This window comes from Diabrotica virgifera, chromosome 2, assembly GCF_917563875.1.
Source record: "Diabrotica virgifera virgifera chromosome 2, PGI_DIABVI_V3a".
Lineage (NCBI taxonomy): Eukaryota > Metazoa > Arthropoda > Insecta > Coleoptera > Chrysomelidae > Diabrotica > Diabrotica virgifera.
The window spans coordinates 19,875,810-19,891,157 of NC_065444.1; the positions used below are offsets into that span (position 1 = coordinate 19,875,810).

General features: G+C 36.5%; 1 protein-coding gene across 3 annotated transcripts in view; it reads right to left on the bottom strand.

Moving 5' to 3' along the window:
• The window catches only part of LOC126879981 (elongation of very long chain fatty acids protein-like), a 374,900-nt gene that overhangs the window by 337,767 nt on the left and 21,785 nt on the right, over positions 1 to 15,348 (bottom strand). The window contains exon 2 of one of the 3 annotated variants that reach the window (XM_050643432.1): positions 7,497 to 7,520. The exons of the other annotated variants lie outside the window; for them this stretch is intronic. The gene's annotated coding sequence lies outside the window, so the exon portion shown is untranslated. The remainder of the gene's footprint in view (positions 1 to 7,496; positions 7,521 to 15,348) is intronic. 3 annotated transcript variants of the gene reach the window in all.

The window sequence follows — 15,348 nt, forward strand, 5'->3', positions numbered from 1 at the left end:
CCCAGACTAAGCGTAGAAATCATAGGAACAAGGTAACTAACACTAGGAACAAAGAAATTCCTAATTTATATTGGAAGCGGGGACAAGATATTCTTAAATCTGAAGTTATAGAGGGGAATACGAACGAGGAGGGGATGTCCAAGTAGATTTTACATGCATACATACATAACCTTTATTTCATTTACCTGCTGACGCCAGTGTCGAAAATCAAATTTTACATTTCAAATATAAATATAAACTTATATAATATCTACATACAGCCTAATTAAAATCTAAAAATAAATTATGACTCTTTTATCGTGGCGCTACAGTATAAGTTCTTCTCCATTCTATTCTGTTGTTTGTCAAAGATTTTGCTTGCCTGAAGTCTACATTTCTTTTCGTTAAAGCCTTCTCAATGGTGTTGTTTTATGTTAGCTGAGGTCTGCCTCTTTTTCTTTTGCCTTGCGCCTTACACTCCAGACTATTTTGGGAAGTCTCTCATTTGGCATTCGATTCAGGTGGCCAAACCATCGCAGCTGATTTCCTTCAACTCTATCGAGAACTGCTTTTGTTTGCAAGCGCTTTCTGATATCCTCGTTTCTGATACGATCCCTCCTGTAGACTCCAAGACTCTCCTTAAGTATTTCATCTCCACAGCCTGTATTCTCGAAGCATTACGTTGGTTTATTATCCATGATTCACTGCTATAAGTTAGTGTCGGCGCGTAGATGGAATTAAAGACCTTTAACTTCGTCTGTCTCTTGATTTCCTTCTTATTGAGCAGAGCCTTCCCTAAAGCATGAAAAAGACTTTCGGTGTTTCTTATTCTGCTGTCTACTTTTGTTTCAATATTTCCATTTTCGTCAATGAACCATCCTAAGTATTTGAACCATGACACTTGTTCAATTGTTTCATCGTCTCTTGTGATTTGAAAATCTTGTTGATGCGGTATACTCATTACTTGTGTTTTCCTGGCATTTATTATTAGTCCTCTGTCTCTGAATGCTTTATTCCATATAGCCAAATTTTCTTGCAGTTGTTTTGCTGTAGGTGCCATAATGACGAGGTCATCCGCGTACGCCATTGCGTGTATTTATAGCGTTTGCATAAGTATGTATCCTATGTGATAGGCTTTTGTCCTTTGTTTGCATACCTTCATTATTTCATCCATGACAGCTATAAACAACAATGGGCTTAGTATGCCTCCTTGACGTACTTCAACTCTTGTCCTGAAAGCTTCCGAGATATTATTTCCTTGTCTTACGTGTATAGTCGGGTCCATAGATATTTCGCCCGTCGGCAAATTCAAACAGATAACATTTGTATGTTATGAAATTCGAGTAAACCGATGTCCCTTTGTTAAGGCACATGCCGGTATTTTTACAACCGGGTTACTCATCGTAAATCAATCAGTTTAACACTTGAAAATGTATACTTGGGCATTAGTACAGTTAAAATTGATAGACGATTATATTTAGATGAAATATTAAGCAATAGAATTGAAACTTTTTTCTACTTTTAAGGACAAAAAAGCAAGTTTATTAGCGGAACGTGATTCAAAATTATTCTGGAGATTATAATTGAAGCAATATTTGATTAAAACATCTCATTTTTGGTGGTAAAAATATATTAAATATATATATTAATTTGTCTGGACTAAAGGTGGTAAAATATGGTCTGGAGTTATATTTTTGTTTGAATTTGTCGAACGGACGATAGATAGATGGTGTCAACTTACCTTCGCATTTTCGGCATAGAAACTTTTAATTGCATTAGTCAGATTATCTCTATTCCTATATTGGGACCTATATTGGGACTCGATCAAAAGCACTTTCGAGGTCGATATATCCCATAAATACCTGTTCATTTCTTTCAACGGTTTTTTCAACTATCTGCCTTAATGTGAAGACTAAATCTTGTGTGCTTCTTTCCGGTCTGAATCCGCACTGATTTTCTTCGAGGTCTCCCTCCACTAAATGTTAAGTCGCTGTTTTAGTACTCTTTCGTACACTTTTCCTGGGACACTAAGTAGCGATATACCTTTGTAATTGTTACAGGATTGAGGGTCACCTTTCTTTAATATCGGCACTACAATGGAAGTTGTCCAATCTTGCGGTAATGTTTTGGTTATATATGCCATATTAATCAGATATACCAATATGCTTTGTCCTGCTGGTGGCAAAAATTTTATCATTTCAGGGAATATGTCGCCACAGCCTGCCGCTTTTCCTAATTTTAGCTGCTGGATTGCTGCTTTTACTTCGTCCTCTATGATTTCTTCGTTTCACCCGGGCGCCTCCCTCTCTCGATGTCATCAATTTGGGCCGTAGATTCGAAATTTAATAAATCATTGAAATACTCTCTCCATCTTTCTATTTTCTTCTGTTCTTCCAATATGAGGGTTCCATCTTTTGAAAGAAGGTTGTTTACGGTCACTTTCCTGTTTTGGTTTCTGAGGGTTTTTAGGGTTCTGTAGAATAATTTTTGTTTTTCCCTGCTATTGGTTTCCATTGCTGTACCAAAGTCTGACCATTTACTAATTTTTTTACTTTCCTTCTTTGTGATTGATATTCTTGATAGTCCTGGGTAGATTTTGTTGATAGATATGTTTTCCATTTGTGTTTCTTAACTTGGACATCTCTTTTGATCTCATTAGTCCACCATGCAGTTTGCTTTTCATTTTTTTTTTGTTCGTGTAATACCACACGTTTGCTTAGCGGCTTCTAATACTGTCTGTTTTAATTTATCCCACAGTCTTTCCAGCCTGAGTTCCTTCATTCTAGTTTCCCACTTACATTATGTCTTCTGCTACTTTTTGCTGGTATAACAGCCGTGTTTCTTCTTCTTTAACTTATAGACTTTTATTTTTTATCTTCATTCTATTTACCCGTTGCGGCTTCTACATTTTTTACATTACGTGATTTTGCCCTTACTATGTAGTGATATGTACCTATTTCTGGACCTCTCAGCACTCTTACATCGCTAATCGTTTGTCTCATGTGTCTCATGCTATTATTATTAAATCGTATTGACTTTTCATATCTTGAAGGCTGTACTCGTGTAAATTTGTGTACATCTTTGTGTTGATAAAAAGTATTTGCAATGATCATATTCATATTTTCGCAGAGTCTAATAATTAATCTTTTCCCATTGTTCGTTATAGTCTGCTCTCCATATCTCCCAACTACTGCATTGTCCTCGTTTTGTCCGATTCACACTCTTGCATTAAAGTCGCCTAGCAAGACTGTTTCCTTTTGTCACGGTTAACGTTTCTTCTAATAAGTTGTAAAATTCATCTTTAATGTTTGCTCTCTCGTTTTCACTGGGACCATATACTGCCACTATGCTCAGTTTATCTTGTTTTGGTTGGATTATTTCCGTTACCAATATTCTATCCGATACAAATTTCCAACTGCCAATGTACAGTGCTATAGTAGATTTTAAGACTGATTATTTATTATTCATGACTTGAAGATTCTACTAAATTAATGTAAAAATTGTGATTCAATATATTTATAAATCGAATTATTGGATTTTCCTTTCTGTTTCTTTTCGACCTTTGTCAATCAGATTAGGTACATGCATTGCATATAAATATATTATTTAGTTAAAACGGGTTAGTTTGGAAATAACATTGCAATATATACTAGTTAATCGGAGATTATTATCTTTATTCCTGGAGATAATTAGAGGAAATTACAAAAATTAACAAGTTCTTATAAAAATCCGTGATGATTACAACAAGATTCAAGTATACTGTAGTATCTGAACTATAAAATAGAAAGTCATAAATAAATCATACGTATTATTTGCTCTTCCTTGAAATAAGCACGGAATATCACAAAGTAATAAGCGAGGGTTCTGCAGTATTATTACACATTACATTGCTTTTTGTTGACAAGAAATGAAATCTTCTACCAGCTCTACCTTTCATAAGAATGAGAAATAACTAGCATGTAATGATTTTACTTTGATCTTAATCTAATAATAATTCATTAATGTTAATATTAATATTAATTGATATCTTATTAGTCTTAATCTAGATGTAGATTTTTTTTATTAACTCCATTGAGTACAACAATCTGCCCATTGGGCGTTAAGCATTTGTTATGGTAAAAAATACATAAATTGTTTGTATAGATGTAGATGGTGAGATTTGTTTCAAAAGGTCAAACTCATTAACAAAGAGTTTAAATCTCAAACGTGGACTGTGATGGATAAAGAAGTTAATCTAAAGACCGATACTAACAAAATATTGTAAACGTACCGAAACTATCATAGCGGCATATATAAAAATAACGAGGTTCCACCAGAGAGTCTATGGCTCTCCGACTACCCTAGAGAACTTGCTGACTTGCTCTCTGAAGTCAAATATGCAATTAAATGACCAAAAAGAAGTAATTCCTCAGGAATTAACACATTACTGGGAGAAAAACGGTACTCACTAGATGACAAAGGATTATAATAACATCCATTCCATCTGTGTCTCTGTTTAGAATTCGGGAAAATGGTTATCTGATTGGTGTACCACAATTGATACTCCAGTACGTAAAAAAGGAGCCACTAGTAGATGTGAAAACTACTGTACATTGTCGTTAAACCTTTCACTGCTCCCTTTTTTTAAGACATGCCCATATGCTCACTTTCTACTGGCAATGGAAGTTTGAATATGAATGTGTCACGGATATGTGCCACGCGCACTGTCTGGATACTCAGCCTGGCAGGCATCCGTGCCATGCGCAGTGAAAATAACTCATACAAGTAAAATCTTGTTACATGTCATCAAAAACAGATTAAAAATTTACCTACATTATCAAATACCGAAGGAACAAGTGGGGTTTGTAAAGGGAAAAGGTACACGTGTGCAAATACTTAACCTGAGAGAACTCTTTAAAAGTCTCGAGAATTTCAAGCAGTGGCGGCCGGTCAGGGTCGGGAGGGTCGGCAGTGCCGACCCACAAATTTATAGATATAGATTTTTTTAATATTTGTATCTGTGAAATAAAAAAAATCTATCAGATAATACAGACTAAATTTTATTCATGGTTTTTAAAAGGATTTGATCAATCCGAGCGTTAAGTGATCCCTGCGCATAACAGACATCTCAAAAAATGAATGATCCGAGCCATTCATCTGACTTTTTGGCTTGCCGTCCCTAACTCATCCGTAGCTTGACGATTTACACGTAAAACTCAACGAAATAACAAGTCGATGAGCAAGCGAACATTACATTCTCTCCGTGGGCAATAGCAGATACGGCATGGCAGGCATGTACGGTACATTTCGGTCTGCCTTCGCACCATTTTTTAAAACTTTGGTAGGTATTTTGATAACGGATTTTGGATTTTTCGGGAATAATTGCGGAACACCCTTCTTCCCAAGCCCGTTCAATTTCTTCAAATTCACTTTCGCTCATATTTTAATTTATAATAATCAAAATTGTACTTAAAATTACTGACAACTAAATAAAAACTCAATTCTCCATTGTTGTTATGCACCCTAGTTACTACCTAACAACCAAAGTATCTATCTTGATAAAATGAATGAAACTAGTCAATATGACGAAAATGTTTAATTTTATAATTTATAATGGTATCAATCGTGCAAAAAATGTTATAAGCATGTCGAACGTTAAGGGTAACCGATCTCAGACAATAATTGGAGTCGTCGCTCCGCTCCTCCTCCAAACAATTGTCTTCGATCGGTATAAAACCCTTACCGTTCTCCATAATTAATATACTATTTCGCGCCACGTAATACTCATATCAGCTCTTTTGTAGCTGGAATATTGTATGCGCCACTCATTTTTACGGCGTTTAGCGGTTTTTTATTCTTGTATCAGGAGTTTTTCAAAGTTATTTTTAAATTAAATGTATGAAGTTGAATACAATGTTTCTCGATTACATGTTTAGTTTTATAAATGGCCGCCTTTGTCGCATTATTTCCCAAATGATCTAGTGTCCATCGAATGTACACTAGATTTTTTTTCTGTTCGAAATAGATTAAAAAAAAAAATATCTCAATGGCCGGCAAATGAAGTAGGATTGCCCGTTGCCAGATCAAATTTAGCGTCGTAACCACTACAACTATATAAACCATTGCGGGAATAATCGTTAATCGGATTATACTTTTGTAGCCTAATAACTTCTAAGCGGCTTAACCGATTTTGATCAGTAAAGATGAGTTTGAAACGTATTGACCAGTAGTATCTGATGGATCTAAGGTCAAGTATGATAACTGAAGCTATTACAGGAATTATTGAGCTTGAGAAACCGTTTTTCCCATAGGATATAGATTTGATCATATTTATGAAGCCTATAATTTAAAAATTAGAATTTTCCCGGATATGAGGTATACACCGTTAGATTCGTCTAGAGTCCTTCTATGAACGCTCAGTTATTGGCGCAATTCGTAGCTTGAAATTTTGAGTAATTGTCGAAAACCCAAAATGTTCAAAGTTTAGTTTTTCAGTTTTTCGGCTATACTGAGCCGTGTGTATGTCTGATCCTGACGGCTTAGACATCATTTAAAAGCTTAACTCAACAATATTGATTTGATGTATTTGCTATTCTCGTGTCTCTTCTTGATCTGAAGATATATACCTCCAAAAAATATGCCGTTTTGTACCTACCAAGTCCTATAGCTGGCTTATGGGTGGTCAAGAGTCATAAACTACACCGGTTCTGAATCGGCCCTGACCCCCTCTTCAAACACCGAAAAAAAATTCAAATCGGTTTAACTTTTCCACACACATACATACATATCCACAAACATTTTCCCTTTTTTAAATAAAAATTGAGTCATACTTCTGAGCTCGGTAACTTTTGAATGGTATAACCGATGCGATGTTCAAAATTAAACATACGTTGGAAAGGTAATGATCAGTACTATCAGAAGCCGCAAAGGCCAGATTTAAATTATTGAAGTTTTTGGGAATTTTGGGGACGAGAACGAATAACAGACCCTAAATAGGAAGGGCCGTAAAATCCCCACCCTTGGACCAAAACGGATGGTTGACATATGAATGGGTGAGTCTTTTCCTGAACTTTAAGATGGGAGTTGGCCCAATTTTCAATTCAGTCAGCTTTAGAAAATCGAATATTTCGTGTATATAATATAATGTCGCATGTAGAGGGGTTTGGGTGTGCGCCACTGGTGAGAACTGCCGTTCTCTGGTAATAAACCAATACAAACAAATTATAGATATTGAACATACGATTTCGTTCTAGTCGCTATTCATTGATTAAGCTATATCATCACGTTGCATGCACTATTGTATATGTCAGCAGTCACGGAATGTTTGTATTAACAATAAATAAATAACAATATTATTTAATAAAAAGTAAATGAAAAACAGTAGCCTACAGAAACGTGGTAATAAATTATCAAGATGTCATCTTCTAATAGTGTTTAAATGATGTATAATAACAGTACCAACGATTTTATAACTTTTACCATACTTTTTAGATAATCAATTATTTGTATTATTATTTAAAAAAAGTTAATCTACTTACATAGTTAGAATTGAGACCACGTACCTGAAACAAAAAAGAAAATGATGGTATTTCTACTTTATGTACCTACATATAAAATCGAAATTATACAGGGTCGCCAAACCTCTGGTTTACTTTTGTTATGACTAACGTATGAGCAGAATATTATAAAAATGTTTATAAACAAAACTGGGTGTATGAAACATGTCTATAATTTAAAATTATTTTAGATTATACACTTACTTTACTTTTTCGTGTCTGGATCCGACTACAGTTTTTCTGCCCAATATCGGGCTACGTCTACACTCTTTGTATTTGCGAGCCATAAATCATGGAGGGTGCACTGTGATGGGCAAAGTCTGCATACTCTCAGATGCTCCACGCTCTGTATTTCCCCACATTCACAAAGTGCGTCGTTATCTGTCTTGATGCCCCATTTTATAAGGTTCTGTTTTACAGGGGCAACATCTGTGCGTATTCGTTTGAGTGTCCGCCAGGTTCTCCAGTCCAGGTTCATTCCATTAGGTCGTTCTGGATGTAGGGGGAACAGTTCGGCTGGTTCGACGCTGACATTTCTCATAAACCTTTTCCTTGATTTAAGTCGGCTGATTCCTGGCGGTTCGTCAAACCCGTATAATTGGTGCCTTTCATCGAAAGTTTGCCTGAACTTCTCCACGTATTGTGAGGCGCATCTACGGTCGTCTGGTGATGCGAATCCAGCTGCCCGGTACAGTAATGGTAGAGGGGTAGGCTTCATACAACCGGTAATTATTCTACATGTTTCATTTAACGCCGTGGTGACTTGTTGGGCGTGTCTAGATCTACCCCAGACGGGGCAAGCATATTCCCCTGTTGAGAAACATAAGGCCTCAGCTGTTGACTTTAAGACCTGGGGGTTTGCACCCCACCTGCTCCCTACAAGTTTCCGGAGAAAGTTGTTTCTCGTAGAAACCTTTCGTCTTGTGCTCTGACAGTGGAATTTATACGTTAGTGACCGGTCTAGTATCACTCCAAGATATTTGGGCCTATCAGTATGTTCCAAGCGTTGTCCCTCCCAAGAAACATTCAGTTTTACATACTTGGGTTTTAGTAGGGTTTGGCTTTAATGAGTTTTGTTTGTAGTACGTTGACATAATGTTTAAAGCCTCTTCCATTGTCGACTCTACTTATGCGAGTGTTTTCCCCTTTACGGCGATACCAAGGTCGTCAGCGTACACAAAACTCTCACACCGAGGGTGCATTGGTTGGTCGTTGGTGTAGATGTTAAATAGGGACGGCGCCAGAACGCTTCCTTGAGATAGGCCATTTTTTTGGGTTCTCCATCTGCTCTTCTTTCCATTTAGATTATACAAGATCAGGCAAAAGAAAGTTGTGATTTTTTAAACGGAACAACCTGTATATTAAAGCATTTTTGAATATATTTGTTAAAAATATGAAGAGTATGTATAAGATTTTATATACCCCATTCCACGAATATACGACTCTCTTGGATTATCGCGACAACGAATATTTTACTGTGCAAAATATGAAGAACGAAAGTAAATTGCAAATTATATTGTTGTTTATTGGAGTAATTATTAGAGCAAAATACTTTCGTACTTTTTATGTTGCACACTAAAATATTCGTTGTCGCGATAATCCAAAACAGTCGTATATTCGTGGAATACACCATACGTCTAAAGTTAATAATTTTCGAAATACTTTCACTTTTATTGAGAAAAATGGTAATATTTAAAGGCCTGTGAATTAGGTTTCCAAGACAATCATAACTTAAATGATATGTCAAGTGACATCTTTCTAGAATAGTGTCAATTTGTTTAAATAATTTCATATCTTTGACATCTATCATCTATGCAGTTTACAATACATTACAAATAGACACGGTTACAAAAAGATGTCCAGTTTTTTTATATTATATTCTATAGACTCTTCTGTTGTCATTACAAATTGTGTAAGGTCGTCTGTGTATGCTCTGCGTGGGCGGTGTTGTACTATGTAAAAGTTGGTTCTGATGCGATTAAGGGCTGCCCAAATCTTACTGGGACGTTCAAATTCGCCAGGTTTGACTGTTGTACCAGTACATACTTTAATTTTAATAATCCTGATTATTTCATTCATAGGAGATTCTGATTCTGACCAATAGAAAGCTACAGAAATAAAAATTAAAGTGACTATTTCACTAGACTGTTTTTAACTGATAAAACGTCATACCAACTCATCGTTTCCTACTGACAAAACTCCTTAGGGACGTGATTTTTCAGAGACAAAATTATGACAGATCCGTCACGAAAGTGTCTGGTATTGTATTACAAATAAATAAAGAATATATTTCCTTGATATGGTGCATTAATTGTCTCGGGAAATAGTCTTGTCGAATATCATTCGAGAGAAAATAATTTACCGGCAAAATTTTCTCCTGGTTTCATTCAAGTTCGTTGCCTTTTGGTAATTTTCACTTATGAAATTTTGACAAAATCACTCGACTGACGTCTCGTGATTTAAGTCAAAATTTAATTCGCGAAAATTGCCAGGCAACAAACTTTCATACCAGTCGAAAATATTGCCGGCAAAATTTTCTCTCTTGTGATATTATATACGATTATTTTTTAATGATTTTAACTTCCAATCGTATAGTAAGATATTTGATCATGTGTTTAATTCTGTCCAATCAGATTAAAATTATACTGAGAATTATCTGCTGTAGAAAATTACGGTGAAAATTCCACACCTGTAATTTTGAACCAATCAAAATACGTTATTTTGACAGATTACCATGGCAACGGAGGTATTTTATCGGAAATTTTTTGCTCGTGGGGTACCCAACAGCGAATTATAGTGGAAATTTTTTGACGTTTACAATAACAGAACATTTTTGACAGACTGGTTTTTATTTGTTTACATAATTTAGTTTTGATTCATTTTCTATCACTTGTAGTTACTCAAAACTTATGTAAAATTGAAGAATATACTATTTTCTATCTTGAAATGGTATTCCCATGCAACTACAATGAGTAGAAATTACGAATTTGAAAGCCTAAATAATTGCTGACAAAGCTATGGCGCGCTATTAATCTGTTCATGCAGCTTTGGATTTTCAAATGCAAATTTGGTGTGGAATTTTCTTACCGAATACCACGCGAAGTCAAATTAATATCCGGAAATTTTTTTTTGATCATGAATATTTTTAGAAAATTTCCCTCATCTGCGACTCGGGAAATTTTCAAAATATTCATAATCTCAAAAAAATTTCCGGAAATAATTTGACCTCTAGTGGTATTACTAGTGAGAATTTTTTTAAGTAGATTGTTTCTGTTTCATGACAACCGTTCATTATACTGTGACGTTTTCTAGTTTTGACAACTGTCACATTTAATAAAATGAACGAAAGTAAACGTTTTGATTCTGCATCCGTGGAAGAAATAAACATAGAAATTACAGCAAATGCAGGTAAGAATACTTTACTTAGCAACAATTCAATTTGGAAGCAATTCCAAGAATTTTGTGATGAAAGGGGTTACAAACTGGAACAAGATACTACTGTCCCAAAATTGGCCTTCATTTTAAAATACTGGGCATTCAACATGAAAAGGTGTAATGGTGAAGACTATAAAGAAGCAGTGATTAAAACAATGTGGAACAAAATCGCCAAATTTATTCAAGATTTATATTATAACGAATTTAACCGAGTCATAGACCCCTTTAAGGATGTGGAATTTAAATCCTCGCAAGATGCTAGAAACACATAGTTTTTAGTTCTCTTGTCATGTTCTGTTGTCTTTTGTAATATACTTAATACAATAAAATTAATGTTACTAAAGACTTAACTTTTGTATGTGTGTATTAAAAAATAATCTTACGAATATCACACGACAGTAAGAATAAATAAGAAAATAATGCTTCATTTTTACTCAAATTTGTTGTCATTGGGCAATAGCCACTCGAGCCCTGCGGGCTCTCGTGTCTATTGTCAGACAACAAATTTTCGAAAAACTGTCGCAATATTTTCAATTTATTCTCACTCTTGTGATATTATACCCGATTATTTTTTAAAGATTTTAACTTACAATCGTATAGAAAGATATTTGATCACGTGTTTAATTCGGTCCAATCAGATTAAAATTATACTGAGAATTACCTACTGTAGAAAATTACCGATAGAATTTTTTTAAGTAGATTGTTTCTGTTTAATGGCAACCAGTTTCCTAGTTTTGACAACTGTCACATTTAAGAAAATATCCATAATATACGTATTAAAAAATAATCTTATGAATATCACACGACAGTAAGAATAAATAAGAAAATAATGCTTCATTTTTACTCAAATTTCTTGTCATTGGGAAATAGCCACTCGATCCCTGCGGGCTCTCGTGTCTATTGCCAGACAACAAATTTTCGAAAAACTGTCGCATTATTTTCAATTTATTCTCACTCTCTTGTGATATTACACCCGATAATTTTTGATAATATCCCGTCGTCAAGTATATTACGTCAGATGCCCTTCGTTGCTACGAAAAAATACATTCAGTGACATTAATAATAATTAATGTTTTAAAAATTCTAAAATGATGACTTTCAACCGTTAAATATTTATAACAACTGTGTGTTTGATTGTACTAATTTGTACTTACATAAATAAATTACAATACAATTTTGGTTTTGAACAGTTTTATTCATGAAATAATCGCAGCAAATTGCACTCGATCTCTAAAATTATTATCGAATTTTAGAACTCTTGTGCAATTGCTACTGATAATTTTAATTTTCAAGATAAGCTTGCAACTAATACTTTTGTAGGTGAAATGAATGTCGACTCGATTCAAGTTCTCTGTTTAACCCAGGTATGACAATACCAAAAGGCACCGCTAGAAAAATATTCCAATTTACGGTTCAGAGAACCTGTATGAATCGAGTCTTTGTACTCTAATACAGAGTATGGCATTATTACAAATAGGAAATCTACGGTTTCGTTTTGATTTAAATTTGTCTCCAGCCATCCCCCGATTGTACTATTTCTAGGTCTACCCGTTGTCAAGGAGGCTCTGCAGAAGACAAATTAACACCAACACGTCCGTATATTGGCTTAATATGGCTTCAGGAAGGCGAAATCGGCGGTAGATGCTGTCAGGCATATAGTCGAGGGAGTCAAGGGCACGGGGAGGAGATGGGCCGCGCTGATCATGTTTGATGTCAAAAACGCATTTAATTCGGCAAATTGGGGGCACATCATAAATAGGATGGAGGCCCTCAATTTGTCGGATTATTTGGTCAACATAGTCAAGAGCTATCTGTCTAACAGGTCCCTAATAATTAATAAAAACAATAATACCAAGCTCACTGCCGGCGTTCCCCAGGGGTCAGTCCTCGGACCGACCCTCTGGAATATACTATACAACGGCGTACTGAATCTGCGGCACGGGCGCTACTGTGAGGCTGTGGCTTACGCGGACGATCTTGCCATCTTCGTCAGCCACGACTGTCACTGGGAGTTAGTTGAGATTGCTCAAGGATGTTTCAGCAGGGTGAACGCTTGGATGATCGAGAATGATCTTGAACTTGCAAGCGCAAAGAGAGAGGTGGTGATTCTAAAGAAACCTAGAAACGGACCAGACCTGCTGTTCCATTTTGGAAACAACGAGGTCAAACCTTCCTTCTGCGCCAAATACCTGGGTATAGACCTCGAACGTGGACTTGGGTTCTCCAAACACCTAACGAGAGTGGTAAGGAAAGCCGAGGCACAAACCGCAGCCCTCCGAAGAATAACACGAAATATCGGAGGGCCAGGTAGTGCCAAAAGAAGACTGTACCTCAACACTATACAGTCCACCCTTCTCTACGGAGCCCCGGTCTGGGTCGAGGCTCTACGGCACAAGAAGTACAGAGAATTGTTAAATAAGGCGCAGAGGAAACCTCTGTTGAACGTAGTCAGTGCCTACAAGACTACGTCTACCACGGCCCTACAAGTGATAGCGGGCGCCCCTCCTATCTACCTGCTAGCCAGGGAAAGAAAATCTCTATATGAGCAACAAAACGGCCACTTACCGGAAGTAAGAGCGGCTGCCAGAGAGCGGCTACTCATGGACTGGCAGGTAGAATGGGAGGCGGAAATAAGTAAAGCCCAATGGACCAAGCAGCTTATACCGAATGTGGGGACGTGGTACGCTTGCAAGTTTAAGCGGGTTAATTTTTATTTCACCCAATTTTTAACCGGGCACGGGTCCTTCCGAGCGTTCACTTACAGAATCGGTAAGGCAAACGATGACCTGTGCCGGACCTGCCACGTGAGGGAAGACGCAGAACACTGCGTTTTCCGGTGTAGCGTCTTCGCTTGCGAGCAGGCCAGGCTCAGGAACAGATTCGGCGACATAGGCCCCAATAACATAATTAACGTCGCGGTCGAGAATAAGTCCAATTTTGAATTTATTATAGACGTAGTCACGGGTATTGTAAAGCGCAGAACGGTTCTAGAACGAGCGGAACAAGATGGGTGAGATTGGCTACACGTAGTTGATAAAAAATAAAATAAAATAAAAAATAAAAAAATAAAAAAAAAATAAATAAAAAAAAATAAAATAAAAAAAATAAAAAAATAAAAATAAATAAAAATAAATAAAAAATAGTAAAAAAAATTAAAAAAAACAGAAAAAAGACAAAAAATAGGAAAAAAAACTGCCACAACAGATACAAACATTCACAGGCACATTACCCTAAATTTTTTTCAAGGCCTACCTATTTATATTCATCTTTAAGTCTCCCTACACCTTAATCAATTATGTTCTTTCTACCATTTGTAGGTAGGCTCACTGGGCCGATTATCAAATAAGTAATCCTTCAGTCGTAAACTCCCCCTATCCGCGTGTCATTTTCAGACAGGCGAGAATAGCATAGCTAATACTATACTACAATTCAGCTCACTATCCAAAGACCTCCCCTGTCCGTCTGCTGATCTTAGGTAGGCGAGCCTGTCCTTTCTTTTTATGAGTTTATCCTCAAAGACCTCCCCCCTATCCGCCTCTCCGTTTCTAGGAAGGCGAGAATAGTATAGAAGGGCTTATGCCAATCTTCTCCTTTAGCCCTACTTACATAGACTGCGCGGGATATCCCCATGTATCGTTCACTAATGAACACGTCCAGGGATATTCCGGGTCGGAAGAGGGGGTGGTTTTAGTTGGTAGGCGGCTGGTTATGGGGGGCACGCGGGACGCATGGACCTACTCTGGTCTGTGGGCCCTAGCGTGTTCTCCTCTCCTGTCCGAGTCCAACAGTACTAGGGACACCTTCCCTAGTCTGCTAAGAGCGTTCCACCTCAACAAAAAAAAAAGTCTACCCGTTGTCAAGGAGGCTCTGCAGAAGACAAATTAACACCAACACGTCCGTAGCTTCTCGGTATAAAATAAAACTAAAAAAACAATAAATCCTGTATAAAAGGTATATTTAAAAACCCTCAAAAGGGCCACATCAAATTCACATAACTAGTTTTCGACTGGTTTACCAGTCATCATCAGTGCTTACCTAAAATGAATATAACCTAATAAAAAAGGCAAAGATGTTGAAATTTTGACTAGGGTTAAAAAAATATTAGGTTATACTCACGTGCAATGTACATGCTTAACCACCAAGATAGTATTACACAAAAATATGTGGGTCAAAGCCCAGTAAAAGTAGTCCGTCAAGGAAACATTGGTATAAAATATAAAATGCTACCTTAAGCCTGGATGTTTAAAATATTATCTAATTTGCCCTAGGTAACATCTGAGAGCTAGGTATGACTTGTTCACATGTTGGAAGTGAGACGGCAAGTGAAAATGAAATTGTTGGGAACCTCGGAACGATGACAAGAAAAACGACAGGTCCACAGTTAGTTTAAAATAACCTG